Source organism: Nomascus leucogenys, chromosome 22a, assembly GCF_006542625.1.
Source record: "Nomascus leucogenys isolate Asia chromosome 22a, Asia_NLE_v1, whole genome shotgun sequence".
Lineage (NCBI taxonomy): Eukaryota > Metazoa > Chordata > Mammalia > Primates > Hylobatidae > Nomascus > Nomascus leucogenys.
Genome location: NC_044402.1, coordinates 127,374,940 through 127,394,666, shown reverse-complemented (window position 1 = coordinate 127,394,666; position 19,727 = coordinate 127,374,940). Strand labels below are relative to the sequence as shown.

Genomic DNA, 19,727 nt, shown 5'->3' with positions numbered 1-19,727 from the left:
CTTCTGGGTTCAAGTGATTCTCCTGCCTCAGCCTCCCAAGTAGCTTGGATTACAGGCATGTGCCACCACACCCAGCTAATTTTTTATTTTTAGTAGAGACAAGATTTCACCATGTTGGTCAGGCTGGTCTCGAACTCCTGACCTCAGGTGATCCAACTGCCTCGGCCTCCCAAAGTGCTGAGATTACAGGCGTGAGCCACGACGCCTGGCCACTCATTTAATGATTCTAAGTCAACAATACCACACAATCAAGGAAACCCTCATAATACCAGGCCTGGGACTTTTTTATTGCTCTGTCCATGTTAATTCATGAGCTTTTTATATGGTGTCTTGGTCATGTGCAAGAAAACCACTAAATGGTCGAAGGCAGACAGAGGAGGCCGCCATGGGGAAGGGTCCCAGCTTATTGACTTATGGCAAATGGTTCTCAAGTCAACTTCCTATTGACTTTTTCTAACTATGCATTAGAGAGGTGGGAAATTAGCAAGGACTTAGCAATCCTCCCATCTCTGCTCAAGAGTCCCTGGGAAGGTCTTTGTTTCTACTGGAAATTCCCACAAAGAGAATCCCAGAAGAAATGATGTGGGGCAAGTCAGTGGCTGTGTTTAGGGGCCCTAGTGAGTATTGCTGATGGTTGGGAGTGAAGAGAATTCAGGAAGGAAGAAAACTATCTGTAAAGGGTAAGGCTTTCCAAGGACATTTGCCTGGCCACAACTCTTACTTACATTGTTACAGAAGGAAAGGGTGGAGAAACCAAATGGACAGGTAGGCCATGGCCCACTTGTGACATATAATAATTTTATGGGGAAAAAAAGCTTCAGGCAGTTTTTGAGGAGAATAAGCGGATTTCACCATAATGCTGTTAATGAAGTGTTAATTATAGCCTGTTGATGTTTGATAGTAAGGTGAAACTGTGTGGCTCCCTTTTATTTTGTAAGCATTTTGTCAGCGTCTCAGGCTATGGTCTAGAAATAATAGAAGCTGTTGTTTTCTTGGTGTACTCTGGGACCTGCGGCAGCTCCTGTTGCTATATTTAAGGAGGATCTGTTCTTCTTACCACTGCCTTAGGGTTCAATCTGAAAACCCTGGTATTTAACCACCTGGAAATCAACTTGTTCTGTTCATTGTCTAATTTTTAGAATCTGGAACCCTGTGTATTCACGGATGATGATGTATGTGCCCTGAGCATCCCCGCTTTGCTGTTTTTTGTCAATATTAAATTTTGGGAAAGCAGACCTAAAAGCGTCTTCCTGGGAAGACATTTTAAACACAGAAACAGCAACTACAATTTGTATTTTAGTCTTGCATTTCACTACTGGGTTTTGTTTTGTTTGTTTGTTTGTTTTTTGATCATAAATTATCTTCCGAGGTGTGGATATTTATCTTATAAAGTAGAGAAAACCTCTATGAAACAGTGTTCTGATTTAGGAACAGCCTCTTAGAGAATAAAGTTAGTGGATTTATTTTTTAAAGTGAATTTATTTTTTAAAGTCTACTAATTCTGGAAGAGAAGGAATCTAATATTTAAGGTTTTGGTTTGGTGGTTTTTTTTTGTTTTGTTTTGTTTTTTTTTTTGAGACAGAGTCTCGCTCTGTTTCCTAGGCTGGAGTTCAGTGGCTAGATCTCAGCTTGCTGCAACCTCCACTTCCTGGGTTCAAGTGATTCTTGTGCCTCAGCCTCCCGAGTAGCTGGGATTACAGATGTGCACCACCACGCCTGACACATTTTTGTATTTTTGGTAGATATGGGGTTTCATCATTTGGCCAAGCTGGTCTTGAACTCCTGAGATCTCATGTGATCTGCCCTCCTTGGCCTCTCAAAGTGCTGGTATTACAGGTGTGAGCCACCATGCCCAGCCCTTGAGGATTGATTCTTTCTTTCTTTCTTTCTTTCTTTCTTTCTTTCTTTCTTTCTTTCTTTCTCTTTCTTTCTTTCTTTCTTTTTTTGACTCTCAGAGATTTCAGAGCAATGAGCATGATGAATGGTTCATGTAAGTAATGTGTCTCCTTGTTCACTGCAGCCTTATCTCATTATCTTCCTGATCTTTGCAAATGATCGTGAAACCAGGTATTTTCTCCATTTTATTAAACTGTTAATTTGTTGCAGTAGGCTGTTCACTGTGTTGTAAGGTGTCTAGTAGTATTCCAGGCCCTTACCCATTAGAAGCCAGTAGCATCTCTCCTCCCCAACCCCTATCCCGTTTGTGACAACCAGAAATATCTGCAGACATTGCCAGATGTCGCCTGTGGGGCAAAGTTTTTTCACCCACACAAATTGAGAACCATTACCTTAGGGATTTAGTGAAATGCTTGGAGACTTGAGGGTATCTGCAAAGAGAAGTCAGTTGTGCCTTAGGAGCATGTTTCTGCCAAAGGCCAGATGGATGGTTTCTGTCTGGCCCTTCCATGGGTCTGAAGGTGACCCCATTTATCTCCCTTGGGATTGCAGTCCCCTCAGAGTCTCGTCTTAGTTTGGGCTGTTATTACAAAATTGAGTTGATGGTGGCTTAAACAACATACATTTATTTCTCACAGTTCTGGAGGTGGGGGAGTCCAAGAACGAGGCACCACAGACCGTGGTTTGGTGTGTCCTCTTCCTAGTTTGCGATGGCTGTCTCCTCATCATAGCCTCTTGTGGTAGAGAGCAGAAAGCAAGCTCTCATGTTTCATCATAAGGGCACTTATCCCACCCATAAGGGCTCCACCCTCATGACTTAATTACCTGCCAAAGGCCCCACCTCCTAATACCATCATGTTGAGGGTTAGGATCTCAACATATAAATTGCAAGGAAAGACATGTTTCAGTCCATAACAGTCACTATAAATATTTCTTAATGACGGTTCCTTAGCTAAAAGTTGTCATTACCTGTTTATTAAGAATGGGGCACAACTGTCCACGAGGTGCTTTTAGCTCAGCCAGACAGGCAGCTCAACCCTGCAATAACGTGATATGCAGTTTCGTTTAAGAATGCTATTAGGGGCTGGGCATGGTGGCTCACACCTGCAATCCCAGCACTTTGGGAGGCAGAGGCAGGTGGATCACCTGGGGTCAGGAGTTCGAGACCAACCTACCTAACGTGGTGAAACCCCGCCTCTACTAAAAGTACAAAAATTAGCCAGGAGTGGTGGTGCGTGCCTATAGTCCCAGCTACTTGGGAGGCTGAGGCAAGAGAATCACTCCAACCTGGGAGGCAGAAGTTGCAGTAAGCTGAGATCAAGCCACTGCACTCCAGCCTGGGTGACAGAGCAAGACTCTGTCTCAAAAAAAAAAAAAAAAAAAAGAATGCTGTTAGGGAACTTTTAAGCAAGTGGCTTTTCCACATTAAAAAGAAAGAGGCTGAAATGTCAGATAATGGAGAAAATAGAGAGGGGCAGGAACAAAGTGGAAGTAAGACTTGAAAGATGAAAGCAAAAGAACAGGAGCTTTGGGGTCAGTAGGTGAAAGGTCGACCCCTCATTGTCAACTGGAAACATTTTGCCTCTTTACACAAGGCAGTCAGTTAGAGATTTGCACCACTGTCTGCCTCAATGACCTTAGAGCTGCAAGCAGTGGATGCATTATCAATTATTTCAGATTATCTTTCTGAGATTTCCCTCCCTCCTCTTCCAGCTGCCAACGATTAGATGTGCATCTGGCAGCAATTTCAGTTTTTCATCAAGTTACTCAAGCAGCATTGACTGGCTAGATCACACTCCTGTTCAGTTCCTTCAGATGAGATTGGGGAAAAGAATTTGGAAACAAAAGCCACCCAATTCCCTGCCTCCACCTCCAACAATCATAAACATGCTTTAGAACCTAGAAATAATGCATAAGAATCTCACTGAACACCCATTTAAGCATATTCATGTGATTTCTTTGTGAATACTTTCGGTAGTATTAGAAGTCTTTCATTAGCAGACTTAGAAAAGGGGGGGGGACTTCAAGCTTCTGATTTTCTTCAAGCAATAAAAGTGGCCTTTCTGATGTTTCTGTAGATAGCATTCATTTGAGATCTTCCCCTTTGTACATGAATGCTACTGTCTCAATATTGAATTTGTACTCTTTCCTGTGTAGGTAGACAGGTCCTTGTATAACATTGTATTACGTATCATATCTTTAGCCTTACTACTACTGCTACTTTTACTTTTTCTTTTTGTTCTGGCATTTTCCCCTTTCTCCTTTCTGAAGTAACTTTGTCCTCTCTTTGCAAGATGCATCCTCATTTTGGCTTCTGATTCAGTCCTTGCCTGGCGTTTGGTTGGTGGATTCATCCTTGCTTGCTAGTTCCACCACAGTGTCTTTGGCTGATGTGTTTTCAGGTATCAGGAAAAGATGTGGGATCCAAGGGTTTCTAGTTCTTCACAGCAGTAGTTACACTAAGAGCTAATGATTGAGGGCTTATTATGTGTCAGGCACAATGATAAGATAATGTCATGTATTATCTCATTTAATCTCAACGATAACCCTGTGAAATGGGCAATGCTCTCCTGTGTTACAGATGAAAACATTTGGGATTTTGGAGGGTGAGCAACTTGCCTGAAATCACAGAGAAAAGAACATTGAGAGATGGGATAATGGAACTTGTCTTAGTTTCCTTTCAAATTTTAATTCAGAAATAAGTTTTGACTTAAACAAAATTATCAGTCTTTAAAAAGCGTGACAGCCATGTAATAGCTCCATCTTCATTCTGAAAATAACCTTTTTTGGGGTTGAATTCCCTAAAGTACATTTTTTAATTCAAAATTGCATACAGGTTACTCACTTGTCACTCAGAAAGAGGCAAGTCAAGGGAAACACACATTTATTGCATTATTGCTTTACTGTAAGCAACAGTTAATAGCTTTCTCTTTATCATGAGCTAATTAATATGGTTCCTGCCTATGTATGGCCTTCTGAAATCTAAGATGAATGGTATACTTTTCCTTGCTCCTTTTACATTGACTTTTGTTGAAGAGTTACTATCATAGCCCAGAAATCTTTATGACTTGCATTTCCATAACAAATGTTCCTCAGGTAAAGCAAATGAGAATTGTGGGTCAAATACATTTGAAATATGCTGCCATATACTGTATTATAATCAGTTTCAACTGGTTTCAGAGAGGGAGTGTTTCTTCAATAGTTAGACCACTTTGTTTTTTTTTTAAATAACAGTTCGCTTCAAAGAATCGCAGATCAAATTCTTCTTAACATTTTCCCCCTGATATTCTCCTCAACGCAAAAAGGAAAACAAAGGCTAAATAAACCTTTTTTGCTTCTGTAAGATGATGGCTTCCTGGAGAGGTTCCTTAGATCAGGGGTCTCCAACCTTTTTGGCACCAGGGACAGGTTTCATGGAAGACAATTTTTCCATGGCTGGGGGTGGGGGGATGAATGGTTTCATCAGGCATTATTTTCTCATAAGGAGCATGTGCAACCTAGATCCCTTGCATATACGGTTCATGATAGGGCTCATACTCCTGTGAGAATCTCATGCCGCTGCTGATCTGACAGGAAGCAGAGTTCAGGTGGTTATGCTCATCCACCATTCACCTCTTGCTGTGGAGCCCGGTTCCTAACAGGCCATGGATCTCTACTGGTCCACAGCCTGGGCATTGAGGACCCCTGCCTTAGATGTATGTTGTAGGGAGAATCTTCTACTGAGCTTGAGCTTGCCCCTATTAGGAACTATTGGGAGTGGCATTGTCCCCGTTAGGCCTGTTTAAGGATCAGAAAAACCTATGGGAAGATCATGGCCCCACAGCTGAGGTACCTCCTGGTTGTTTTGGAAGATGCTTGTTCAATTCAGTAAATTTTTCTTACGTGACCAAGTTCTTCCATAAAGTCAACCACAACCCATATTATCGGGGACTCCAGCTAAAACTTGCGGTGAGTAGGAAATAGATTAAACACAGGTTTTCCCACTTCTCCAGCTGCCAAAAGTGATGTCAGTGGTGTTAATGATTCTTACCTCAGTCCGCTGCAGACCAGGGCTGTCTATGCAAATGCTTGTTCAGTGCCTGATTCCTGGGCTATTATGGAAAAACTGATGATGCTTGATAAAGAATTGGGTAGTCAGACAGTTACTCAAATGTAAAATCAGACGCTTGCTTTCTTGAAGCAATTTGACTCCAGGGAGTGGGCAAAGAATGAGAAATCTATTAGTTTTTAACAAAAGGCAAAGGCAGTGAAAATAGGGTCTGCCTGATTCCCTTTTGTCTAATTATAGAAGCAGTATTGCACACAATTTTCACCATCCATACACTAAATGAAATTGTGATTGTAATGCAAGTCTACTGGTTTGTATCAAAGCCAGACCTATAAAACCTGTATCCTGTAATCTGACCATTACAAACAAAACCCCAAACCCAAAAGTGATGTGAAATTACAATAGAAATCTCAGAACTGAAATGTAATTTCTGTGAGGGAAAGGACACTGCAGAAATAGTGCCTGTGAAAGCAGAAGAAAGACATTTGTATGCCATTCTCACTTGGTAGGGAATATTCTGTCATAATACCTTCATGTCTTTTTGTAACAGGTTTATGTTGGTTGAGCTCTGTTAAAATTAAAGCTTCCTGGCTGGGTGCGGTGGCTCACACCTGTAATCCGAGCACTTTGAGAGGCCAAGGCAGGTGGATCACCTGAGGTTGGGAGTTCGAGACCAGCCTGGCCAACATGGTGAAACCCCGTCTTTACTAAAGATACAAAAATTAGCCAGGTGTGGTGGTGCACACCTGTAATCCCAGCTACTTGGGAGGCTGAGGCAGGAGAATTGCTTGAACCCAGGAGGGGCAGGTTGCACTGAGCCGAAATGGCACCATTGCACTCCTGCCTGGGTGACAGAGTAAGACTCTCTCCAAAAAAAAAAAAAAAAAAAAAAAAAAAATTAAATCTTCCTGCCTGAGAGTACATGTGGTCTGACTTGAAATGAAGAGGGACTTTTTTAAATTTTTTTTTTTCCTAAGTCCTTTTACCTTGAATCTGTCATGTACATAGGACAAACTATAGTATTGGTAAAAGGGAGATTGGAAACATTTTGATTTACATTTGAGGGGAAGAGCTGTTTTAGTCTTGACCTCATTTTCTTTATCAGCATGCTTCCTGTTAATAAAAAGAATGGGAAAGAACAGAAGTGGATATTCTTTGGCTTAAAAGATGTATTAATATTTATTCAGATTTCTTTAATATATCATTGACAGAATACTTTTAATTACTGAGTACTAAATGTTGTTTTAGTCTGTCTTCTCCACAAATTCCTAACCATCCTGAAAAGTTTCCAGAATCTCCTTCTGCCTTTGGTAGCTGGGTAAGGAGAAATTCACGAGACTGACAGAATTCAGCCCAGTAGCCTCAGCCAGAGCTGACAGGCTTGATGGTCGCCTTTCGGTCTTCTTCTTCTTTTTTTTTTTTTTTTTTCATAATGCGTGTGCCTTTCTTCATTGGTGGTCTCCTGAAGTCACCAGCCCTGCCACAAGCTCTTTCACTGGGACAAAAGGGGAACTGGAGCGAGATGGCCTCTCACATGTTGGCAACTCTCCCTGAATTTTCTTCCTTGGCAACACCGCGCACTGGAAGATCTGGCCAGCAACCTTGTTATTTTCACCAGCCCTCTCCCATGTGACTTGCACCAGGCAAAAGTGCTATTTAAGCAGCTCCATTAAAGCACTGGCTTGGCTGGTTGGCTTACCCTTTGCCATTTAAGACCACAAAACCAAGTCTTTCCAGCTCAATCCTGGCTTATTTTAAAAGAAGTTGGTTTCCTTTCTTTAGCTAAAGTGGCTTTCTCCTTTCAACGTCCAAGAAGCAAACATGTTGGTCTTACCTCTAACTTTAGCTCAATCTTCACTTGATGTGTGTGATTATGATCTGAAGGCTTTAGAGTTGAGAATTGAGAATTCACTGGTTAGTTTTCTCCTTTTCCAAGCTTCAGCTTGCCCCCATACTTCCCAGCTGTCCCTTGTAAAGAACGGGGAGATTATACCATGTCCCAGACTTTAGAGGCTCTCTGGATTTAGCTCTTCTTTTTGTATCAGCAATATGACCATAGCTAATAGCGCTGCACCAGGAGAATGCAGCTTCCTCCTTCTGTGCTACTAACTCAAATGCTAGAACCAAGGCTTTAATCTGGGAACTTCTTTTAATAAGTGCTTCACAGTCTATCCATAGGTCAGTGGTCGTTTTTATTCATCTGAGATTTTATAGTGGGATTTTATTGAGGTATGAATTTTAATGAAGAACATCCATCTATTACCAGAACTATAAAGGTATTTGAGACTGATGATAATATGTGTGTGTGTGTTGTGTGTGTGTGTGTGTGTGTGTGTGTGTGTGTGTTTACTGGGCTCATTTACCAGATTCAGGTATGCTGAATGTGTGTGTTGTAAGGTGCTTTATTAATAAGCATTCTAGAAGACATGATTTGCTTCCAGTTAGTGGTACTGTAAATTAAGTGTATCAGCAGTGAGGTAACTGAAGAATTGTGGTAGGAGGGAAGGGTATGCAGTTTAATGTAATTGTGTGAAATAAGAAATCCACAGACGTGGGAAGACAGAATAGAGAGAGGTTACAGGCATCATTGTCAGAATCTTGCAAGGTACAGAGCTACCCACTGACCCCTCTGCTCTCATGAAGGGAATCTTTTCTAACCTGAGAGGAATCCTTCTGTTCTCCTGGCTCTTCCAAATATTTTGCCTGTGCCATTCCTTTAAATACTGAGGCTTTTGGAAACTAAAGCCAGGGAGCCAGAAGATTTTCCTACTTTCAAATTCCCACTCTCCCCATATTATACAATGCATTGGGATGATGGGAAAGGGATGGAATACCAGGAGTCTTTAAAAAGTTGGCTAACATTTCAAAAATTTTTCTCATCATGGATTTTTAAGAATGGGAAAGATCTGAGTATGATTAAAACAGTATTTTCCTCTCCTACTTAGACTTTTTGGGGGGACATTAAATGCAGCATTTTAAAAGTTCAAATCCTTTAAGTAGATTGTGAAATTACAACCACAGCTGAGTAGTGGTTTTTCTGCTGGCGGGGAATATAAGTCATCTTTATTCCTTCTTTACATCTTCCTGTATTTTATACATTTTCTGTATTATATCCAAGATACTTTTTTTAAAAAAAGACACTGTTTATGTTAACTGTAAGAGAAATATGCTATTTTGATTCATTTCTCTAAGTGGAGGAAATTAATTTATATTAATTTTCTAGTTCCATCTACAATATAAGATTTCAAACAATGACCTCTATTGAAAAAAAGTCATCACTACGGTCATTTTTTTAAAGCACAGTTGGATAAGGAAGAGTTACTTTCTAAGAATTTAGTATATGACAGTGGCCAAGCAACTTAAAATATTTTACTCTTATTTCCCTAGTAAAAGTAGAAACGACTAGCAATGCTCCAACTAGATTTTTATTACTATATTGCCCTTGATTTAACATATTGGCAAGAAGTTTCAAAACATATAAATACAGGATAAAAACATTTGTCAATTGTTCTGATCAAGAATGCATTGCTGAAAGTGTACAGATCTTTCCATCATACTTATACTCTTGTGCTGTTTCCAGCTGCTTTCCCAGTAAAAACGATCAGTAAGCTGAGACAATGTGAAAGGACCCAAAGTCTTTATTTGTTTTTCAGCTATTGTAGGCATAGTTTAAGTGGGTAGAACCCAGAAGATATAAATTCCTACTTGATGCAATAATGCAATAATCCATAGGTCTCAAGTAGCATTGCTCAAGTGTTGACTTATTTGATAATGCTTTAAAAATTACATTTTTCATTACTGGCAACAGGATTAGGTGGGTTTTATCTTACGAGAATATACACGCAGAAGGGCATAGTAGATACTGATGTGGTGATGAAATTTTGTCAAAATGTAATTTCCTGCTACTAAATCTCGTGACAGGTGCATTGTATTTCTGCCTTCAGAAGTTATTCCCCAATGATGTAACCAGAGAGAATGTACTGTAGGAACATCGCCACTTGATATTTGCACAGTGTCTTCTCTTAAGGAAATGTTTTGCTTTTTTGTTTCCAGTTTCTGCCTGTTACAAATGAATTTTTGCATTTGTAAAACTTTGTAGCAATATTTGCTACCTCTGGTCTGTCAATTGTCTCCCTTCAGTCAATTGAAGTGGTGTATATATAAAGTGTACTAAACATATGTATGCCTATGCGGGCTTTTCCCCTGCTTATTCTAGTCTTTATCATTGTATTCATGCTTATTGCATTGAATGACTGACTGCAAGACCCTAGTATGGGCATTGCTTTTTTTCTTTTTTAAAAAATATATTAAGTTACGCAAATGTTCGCCTTTTTTGAGTGAATTGCTTTATTCAAGTTCAGCCTTGCTTGATGGTGAGTACACGGAGCTAGGGAGATACAGACAGATGAACTTTAGGCTCATTAAGCATATGTTGAGGTCTGTCTCTAAAGTGAGGAGACTTCCTTTCCAACAAGCTCATCAGAGCAAGTGTTGTGCACAACTCTGATTTTGGAACTTCGGTTTCGGAGCTCTTTGGCTTTAGATAATACCTCGCTGGGAACTATTACCCAGCTTAATCAGTCCCATTATTCACCATATTTGGCTCTCAAAGCTTTTTGGCTGTCTCCAAAGATCAAACGTGTCCTCAGAGGGCTAAGACTGGCTGCTATAGAGACTATTCAAAAGAATATGCCCAAGGCTGAGCAGGCATTCCAAAAATGCTGCAAACAATGGCTGCATGACTGGAATAAGTATGCAGCCCCCAAGGTGGCTGTCGTGAAGGACAGTTCTCACTGAAGGATGTCCATGTCATTGTTTGGTAGCTAAACTTCATGTGCCTACACAGATACACACACCCTGTACAAAGATAAACAGGTGTGAACTTCAGACTTTCCCTTTTGAGACAAGTGTTGATCAGGACTTCAGATAAGGGGCTTTGAAAAGTAGTGTGCTAAGTAAGACTTTGGAAGGAAGGTATCAATGGACTTGAGACGTCCTTGTATTCCCTGCTCTTTGAACATACTTGTGGATAATGACAGGGATCATTTCCAAGTGGCCCAAAGCAATAGATTTCAGCACCCAGTGAAGCCACATTTTTTTCCCTCTCCTCACACGGCCCTGGGTCTCTGTCCTTATGCATCCGTGCAGGTTGGTACGTGTGATGATAAAAGAGGGTACAGTGTGTTCCTGTACTAAGCTGTTCACCCACCCCTTCTGGAGAAGAGCCAGATATGAAATGAAAAACATACCATATGCCCTTTGCTTTTCCCCCATTTTATGTTCGGCAGTTTGTTTGTTTGTCACAAGTCCTTTAATAAAGTGTGGCCTTCCTGCCTAATTAGGGGCCCAGAGCTGTGACGCTCTGTTAAGCGCCAATCTAGAAATTCTAGTGGGAGCATTCCTATATGCATTCAGGAGAAGCTTGACAGTAAATAAGAGATCTGGAGCTTGTTGTGGGGAGTTTCCTAGCATACCAATGGCTTGTGAAGGGATGGGCTTTCCTTTCATTTGTAGACACCACAGTTGTAGACACACAGAGTAAATCCTGTTTCTCTGGCAATTAAAGGGGCAAACTTGGAATGCTTCCTTTTTTGTTTGTTTTTATCTTGGGATCATCATGCCAAGTCTTCATTAGTCAGTTAAAAAACCAGTTTGTTTATCTGTCTTTTAGAGGCAGAGTTAATATTTAAAAATAAATAGAAATCTCCTAAAACTAGAGTCATCATTTGGTAAACTTTGACTTATCAGAAAACCATTGCGTAATGAATGATGACTGATCCCAGCCATGATCATTCCCTTCAAGAGGAGACAGAGGGAAAAAGACATGAGGTTGGTCCAAAAGTAATTGTGGTTTTTGCAATTTCCTTTATGGCAAAAACCGCAATTGCTTTTGCACTACCCTAATATATTGGTCCACACTTATGTTGCATGTATTTTGGAAGCTGTCACTATCCTTGTAGGTGATGTAGATTATTACTGCTACATCTTGACCTTATGTCAATGTAGCATGTCCTTGTTGTCCCAATAATTAGATAAAGACCTCTTAGCTTGTCATTCAAGGTTCTTCACCATCTACCTCAACCTACATTCATAGACTTAATTCCTTCTATCCCTCCGTAGATATCTTGGGGTCCAGTGAAGCCACATCCTCTACTTGAGCCTGCTCACGGCTGCCATCTCACCCCGTAGGACCTTGTCATATGTTCTCAATGGGAAGTGTCCTTTTCCTTTTCATTTATTTAACTCCTATTTATTAAGTACCACTATGTGGCAAGCCTTGTGTTATGTTCTGGGACTGCAACACCAAAGCAACATAGACACAACCCCAGTTTCCACATCCCCAAATTATTCTTTTTCTTCCAAAACCAAGCCAGGTGTGTCAGTGAGGTGCTTCCCTTACACCCCTAGCTGGGAGGATTCTTTCCATCCTCCATGCGTCTAGAGCTATTGCCCACATGTATGTATTATGGCATGTACTGATGTCTACTTCACATGCCATGTATTTATGAACAGAACTTGCCTTCCTTTCTAGAATTGCTAGAAGGCAAGGTTTCCAACAGAATCCAACTCTCTACGCTTCCTAGTATTTAGTTCAACCATGTACTCATTCAACAAGTATTTCTGATCTACTTTCTGCTAAATACCCTTTGGTGCACTCTATAGATACTGATAATTATAGATAAGTTTTGAATGCATGAAAAACAAGGACCTGTAAAAGACTATGTAGTGTAATACTTGAGTAAAAGATGCTTTATGAGGTTGAAAAAGAGTCTTCACTCTGAAGGGGAATCATGGATAGTGCCCTTTTAAAATTTACCTTCTTGACTTGCAAAGAAGAAATGCTGTGCTTCTGCTGAAATAACTTATTTCTATTAGATGTAAATCTGAATCCTTTTGTTTTCTTATTTAATGACTAAGTAGGTCTGTTTTGCTTGGGTCTCCCTTTGCATCTAAAATTCTCATGTCGAACAATGTTTGTGCACATTAAAAATTGATTTCCGATTTTGTCATGTGAAGCTCTGCAACTTCAAATTCTAAAATCTGCAGCTGACTTTCAACCAGAAGGAGATGGAACACAGACTGACTACAACCCGCTCATATTGGATGGTCATTTTACATAGCAACTAATGATGTATGTTTTTGCTTCAATCACAACACCAAAGAATTTTGTATTTTTCCTTTGTTAAACCTCTGAAACATCCAGATCATGTTGATTTGTTTACAGATTCCACGTTGACGACTTTTGGTTAGTGATTTCTTTAGACTCTTGCATTTCGAAATAAATAAAAAGCTAAATACAGTTTGTTGATCGTATTTAGGTGGACAGTACTATTTGTGCCTGTAACTTCAGTTTATGTGACACTGCCCCTTGTAAAAGAAAGGTTCTAAAATAGTGATTGTGCAGTTGAGATGCCTGTGGTGATGAATTCTTTCATTTTTCTTTTCAGAATGAAGACCTAAATGACCTCAGCAAATCCTCCTCTAACTCATGGGTACCCAGACTCTAAATATTTCATGATTCACAACTAGGACCTCATATCTTCCTCATCAGTAGATGGTACGATGCATCCATTTCAGTTTGTTTACTTTATCCAATCCTCAGGATTTCATTGACTGAACTGCACGTTCTATATTGTGCCAAGCGACAAAAAAAAAAAAAAAAAAAAAGCACTGTGACACCAGAATAATGAGTCTGCATAAACTTCATCTTCAACCTTAAGGACTTAGCTGGCCACAGTGAGCTGATGTGCCCACCACCGTGTCATGAGAGAATGGGTTTACTCTCAATGCATTTACAAGATACATTTCATCTGCTGCTGAAACTGTGTACGACAAAGCATCATTGTAAATTATTTCATACAAAACTGGTCAGGTTGGGTGGAGAGAGTATTAAATATTTAACATAGGTTTTGATTTATATGTGTAATTTTTTAAATGAAAATGTAACTTTTCTTACAGCACATCTTTTTTTTGGATGTGGGACGGAGGTATACAATGTTCTGTTGTAAAGAGTGGAGCGAATGCTTAAAACAAGGCTTAAAAGAGTAGAATAGGGTATGATCCTTGTTTTAAGATTGTAATTCAGAAAACATAATATAAGAATCATAGTGCCATAGATGGTTCTCAATTGTATAGTTATATTTGCTGATACTATCTCTTGTAATATAAACCTGATGTTGAGCTGAGTTCCTTATAAGAATTAATCTTAATTTTGTATTTTTTCCTGTAAGACAATAGGCCATGTTAATTAAACTGAAGAAGGATATATTTGACTGGGTGTTTTCAAATGTCAGCTTAAAATTGGTAATTGAATGGAAGCAAAGAAGAGGAAATCAAAGTCTTCCATTGCATATATTGTAAACAGAAGGAGATGGGTGATTCCTTCAAATCAAAAACTCTCTTTGGAATGAACAATGTGGGTGTTTGTAAATTCTGGAACTGTCTTTCTATTCATAATAAACTAGATACTGTTGATCTTTCTTCTGTCCCCTCCCCCCACCACTTCTGTAAGTTTCCCGCTCTATTCCCACCATTTTTTTCTGTGCACACATTATGATGTATTTCATTTCCTGCATTGTCTTGAGAAAGATGATAAGACAAGTGAGCTCTTGCTAACCAGAAATTAAAATTCCAGTATGTGTTTTTCATTATGACCAGGGCTATGTGTCACCTTCCCTAAGACCCTTACCTTATCTCATATTTTTTGAGAACTTCCAGTGTTACATTATTTAACTGAATGTAATTGGCCCGTTTGCCTTGGTGGGTGCTAGCCTATTAGTGATTAGTTAACAAAACACAGTGTACAGAGAGCACAGAAAAGCTTAATGACCTGCTACTGAAACACCTAGCCAGCAGTGAAAATGTTAACTCTTTCCTTGTTTGGAAAGTATACACGTCTTGGAATCTTTTCCACATGAAAAAGAAATGGCAATGAATGCATTTAAAGATATTGCTGACAGATTTTTAAATCTTTTTACCAGGGAACTTCCTAAAGGTTAAATGAATTAATGCAAATATCAGGCTCCCTCTGAGTCTGTGGGAGCCTCTATCTCTCTATCAGGAATTTGCATCCCTACTATTGGAAGGAGGAACATTTTATTTCTCTAAACGCCTAAGCTCCCTGGGTGGGAGTGGGGACTACAAGGTAGGGGCCGGGGTTGGAGGGCATTGTAGTGGCTGCTGCCTCCTGATGAACTGTTTGGGGACCCCAGCTCTACTCAAAAGGGAGCGGAGATAAATGGAACCCCTCACAGTGCTGAGGCCCGTGTTACTGTTCATTCAGCCAGATGGCATGTACCTCACAGACTGTTGTGCAATGTTCGTTGTTGCAGATTTTAATCATTTGCATGCTCATCAATTTCTAAGATAAATAGGGTCTGGAGTCATAAGAATCCATTGTTTTCAAGGAACTTGCAGAATTACATCATTTCCTATTAGTAGAGAGCATTACCCATTTTGAAAACCTGATATGAAAGTTGTTTTTTACTCTTTTGTAAAAAAGACTTTCTTAGTCAAACTGACTTTTCATATTTTCAAGTATTCTGATTAATACTCTTGCTAGTGGAAGAAGAGAGCAAGCTGCCCTGCTCTTTTCCTTTGAGGACTGAAATAGTTAAAGAGAAATCAATGAACAAAGTCACTCCCAACCATTTTCCTGTAAAGCTGGTTATTATTTCTCAAGGAACCTACACTTTGAATATGTGTTACCGAGATACCTCTGCATGTGGAATTATCAACATGTTTTGGATGAGAGCAGAAATGAACAGACTGGAAAAATGTATCTCTTGGTTTCTATTTCTCTGACTTTTTGAGTCAAATAGCATAAAGGTAGAAATTCTTATTTAAGCTGCTTCTAGTGGTGCCTGAGCTGGTTTTGATGGTGGCATCAAACTACCGATTTAAAACTGGAAGTTGCTGGTACTCAAACCAAAAATTCATGCTCTGGCGACATGAAGGGTTTCCTCTGAGCAACATCAGCTGCTAAGTCCTTGTGTTCAGTTCCCATTGAGGAGAGTTGGCTTTTATCCATTTCAAAGGATTTGTAGGCCAGCCAAGGGCTTTCATTTTTAAGGCTTTTAGTGGCCTCTGGTTAACCTAGAAGTTAGTGGGTTTTTCTTCATGACACCAACCTCTCACAGCGTTTTTCCTTAGAGACTTAGGCAGAGTTTTAAAATCCTCTTTTGTGAAAAGAACAAATATGTTTCATGACTTTGATGATATCTTCATTCTGGGCAAAAGAATGGCCCTAGAACCAGTTAGAAGTGAAGAGAATCCATTAATGATCAACCACCTGAGTCAATAATGACAAATCAGTACTGATGTTACATTTGTGGGTATTTCTTGCTGACTTTCAAAGGTCAAGGACTCTCTTGACTAATCCAGTGACTGCAAAAATGGATCTACTAAAAATCATCTAGCCAGAAGTAGAGATTTTTAACCTTTCTTTCTCTGGCTTTTGTCTTCTAGCTACCATTTAAATTTGAGACATTTGAAGTATTAAGAAACAATTTTTCTGTATAGTAAGAAACAGTATTTTACAATACTGAAGCCCTGTTTTATTCAATCTTGCATCTTGAATGCAATATACCACAAAGTCAGAAACTTTAATTTTATTTACTGCAGGTGGTTAAAAAAAAGGGGGGAAAGGGTTTCACCATCCACTGACAATGAGAGCCATGAAAAATAGTATCCATGTGCAGTCTTCCAACTGCTGGTGACAATGACCCCATATTTGGTCTCATGCTGCTTTTGCAGAGAACTCTGTAGGTCAGTCCATCACACAAGGAGGCCATGAATCCAGACACTGTGAATTAAGACCTTGACTGGGGAGAGACATGACCCTTTTGGTAGGAATGGGAAGAAGAATGGGTGGAAGCCAATATGAAATTTCTTCTTTGCAATGACTTGACAGGGGAGTTAATGTTCCTAGGATGCCATGAATGATGAATGTTAGTTGGAGGTAATGCTATATGTGTGTGTGTGTGTGTGTGTGTGTGTATATGTGTGTGTATATATATGTGACGTGTATGTGTCTTTGTGTGTGTGTGTATATATATATGTGTGTGACGTGTGTGTGGGGTGTGTGTGTATATATAGATGAATATATACACATATATATAGATATACACATATATAGATATATATATACACATATATAAATATATATACACATATATATAGATATATATATAGATGTGTGTGTGTGTATGTGTGTGTGTATATATAGATGTATAGGCTTGTGAGAAACTTGAGAGGAAGAAGCATACTCTTCTAGGAATGTGAGGAAATATGACCTTGCCAAGACTAAAAGACCTCCAGACTGTGAGCTCAGTTATGGAGAACAGAAACAGCCTCATAGTCAGTAGAACACTGAGGATAAACACTGGTGCCGTGGGTCATTTCTGAGGCAGTGCCACAGAAGATCTTTGTGGTCCTTCCATAGTTCTGTAAGTCTGTCTCCTAAGTATGGGTAGAGAATATGTAGCTTGTTGTGTGTCTCCCACTACTTGCAAACAGAGCATCACATTAGGTGCAGGGAGGAGGTGGAATGATATTGGAGGTGCTTAACCCACTCGAGGAATTTGTTATGAATAAAGAGCTTATAATTAGCTAATAGGATTAGAAAACACATGACTTAGGTGGAGAGTTAGCTTTCTTTTCTAGTTTGTCAAAGACTTGCCATTTGTGACGTATACACCAAAAGATCTGGTGTTTTAGACTTCTGCCATCCACCTGGCATTTAAATCTCTCTCTGCTTATGCTGTTAACCAGTATGCCATAGGATAGGACAAATTCAGTAAACAGGAAAACTTGTCCATATTTGCATAGACATTTGTAGGGTTTTTTTTCTTTTTCTTTTTAGAACTTCGCCATTGGCTTAAGAATGTAGTTCGCAAAACAAGTTTTTCTTGCAAAGTACTTTCCTTACACCTCTTGGCTACAGGGTGGGCCAAATTAAACATATATGTATTTTCATTTAATGTATGTGCAGTTTGGTTTATCATCTGAAGATGGTGGTGCTGCCCCGGTGCTACTTCATCTGTGTACACAAAGACCAATGCATGGTCTGTATTGCTACCAAAACATTTACTGTATATATGTTTATAACATGTATTATGTATATATGTAATGGGTGCCAGGCCAGGTATATATTTTTTATTTAGAAGTGTTTCACTTTTCCAAGTTTTCTTTATAGTGTTATGCTTATTTTCAATTTTTTTTTTTCTGATTCTGTCTGGTACTTAGAATTGTAGTGTCTTCATCATCAATTAAAACTGTCTAATTGAATTCATGGATGTAAACGTTAGTGGTCCTTAATGTCTTTGATTGCCGGACATGAAACAAACTGCCAATTAAATTTTGCGGGGACATTTGATTGGGTAAGAGCAGTGTATGCTGTTTAACATGCTTTCCTAAATGATTTTGGAACAGATAGGTGGGCCTTATCCTATCACTCTTCAGTTGGCTTTCAATGGCCAAGTGTATAAAGAAAAAGACCTCGGTCAAGGTTTTAAGCTGCTTTTGATGGTGGTGCTGGTAAAGGGACGGGGGAGAGGGGGGCAAAAATCCATCCTCTTGCTGGAAAGGTTTCTGTTCCCTTGATATGCATACTTGAATCTTTAGTGTGTACACAGATCTCCTGAAGAGTTTGTTCGGCCGGGTGCAGTGGCTCACGCCTGTAATCCCAGAACTTTGGGAGGCTGAGGCGGGTGGATCATGAGGTCAGGAGTTCAAGACCAGCCTAGCCAAGATGGTGAAACCCTCTCTCTACTAAAAATACAAAAACAATTAGCCGGGCATGGTGGCAGGCACCTGTAATCCCAGCTACTCGGGAGGCTGAGGCAGAGAATTGCTTGAACCTGGGAGGTGGAGGTTGCAGTGAGCCGAGATCACACCACTGCATTCCAGCCTGGGTGAAAGAATGAGACTCCATCTCGGGGGGAAAAAAAAAAAAAATGCAGATCATCATCTCAGGGCCTGGGGCCAGGCCTGAGATCCTGCACTTCTAACCAGCTCCCAGAAGAGGCCAGTCCTGCTAGTTCTGATGACACTGAGTACCGAGGCAAAGCAGTTGGTGTTTCTCAGGCCTGGCTGCATATTAGCATGATCTGAGTGGCTTTAGAAAACACATCCATGGCCAGGCCAACTCAGGAGATGCATACTGATTAAATTGGTTGGAGGTGGGGCCTGGACGTCTGTTATCATTGTTGTTACTGCTGCTGTTTTTCATGCTTCCCAGCAGATTCTAGCAAGTGGTCAGTGCTAAGAACCAGTGCTGGAAAGACTTACCCAAACTTGTCTGATTACTAGAGCTGCTATTAGAAATCCTGATTCCCTGGAGTGGTCTAGGAATGTGTATTTTTAAGCAGGTGCCTCTTCTGCTTGGAAAGTTTGGGAAGTACTGATTTCTGTACAACTGGAGCTTTGTGGGTCATTTCACCACTAGAAAGGATAATAACACCTATAATTTTTGAAAATAATAAATCATGTTGCCAATATTGAAGCAGTCAAGCCCTCGCCTGCTTCTGTGAGCTATCTTGCTTAAACAACTTAAAATAGAAGATGATTGATGTGTCCTATGTTTTAGGGCAAACTCATATTATTGGACACTTTAGTATTTAAGGCTGGACATGGTGGTTCACGCCTATAATCTCAGTGCTTTGGGAGGCTGAGACAGGAGGATCTCTTGAGGCTAGGAGTTCAGGACCAGCCTGTAGAAAAATGTGAGACCCCATCTGTAAAAAAAATTTAAAAATTTAGCCAGATGTGGTGGTATGCACCT

The 19,727-nt window shown here is 39.9% G+C and overlaps 1 protein-coding gene across 1 annotated transcript in view; it reads left to right on the top strand.

Moving 5' to 3' along the window:
- Window positions 1–18,232, top strand: part of IRS1 (insulin receptor substrate 1) — a 66,987-nt gene extending 48,755 nt beyond the window's left edge. Inside the window, exon 2 of the mRNA XM_003274703.4 lies at window positions 13,393–18,232. The gene's annotated coding sequence lies outside the window, so the exon portion shown is untranslated. The remainder of the gene's footprint in view (window positions 1–13,392) is intronic.
- The last annotated feature ends 1,495 nt before the right edge of the window (window positions 18,233–19,727 follow it).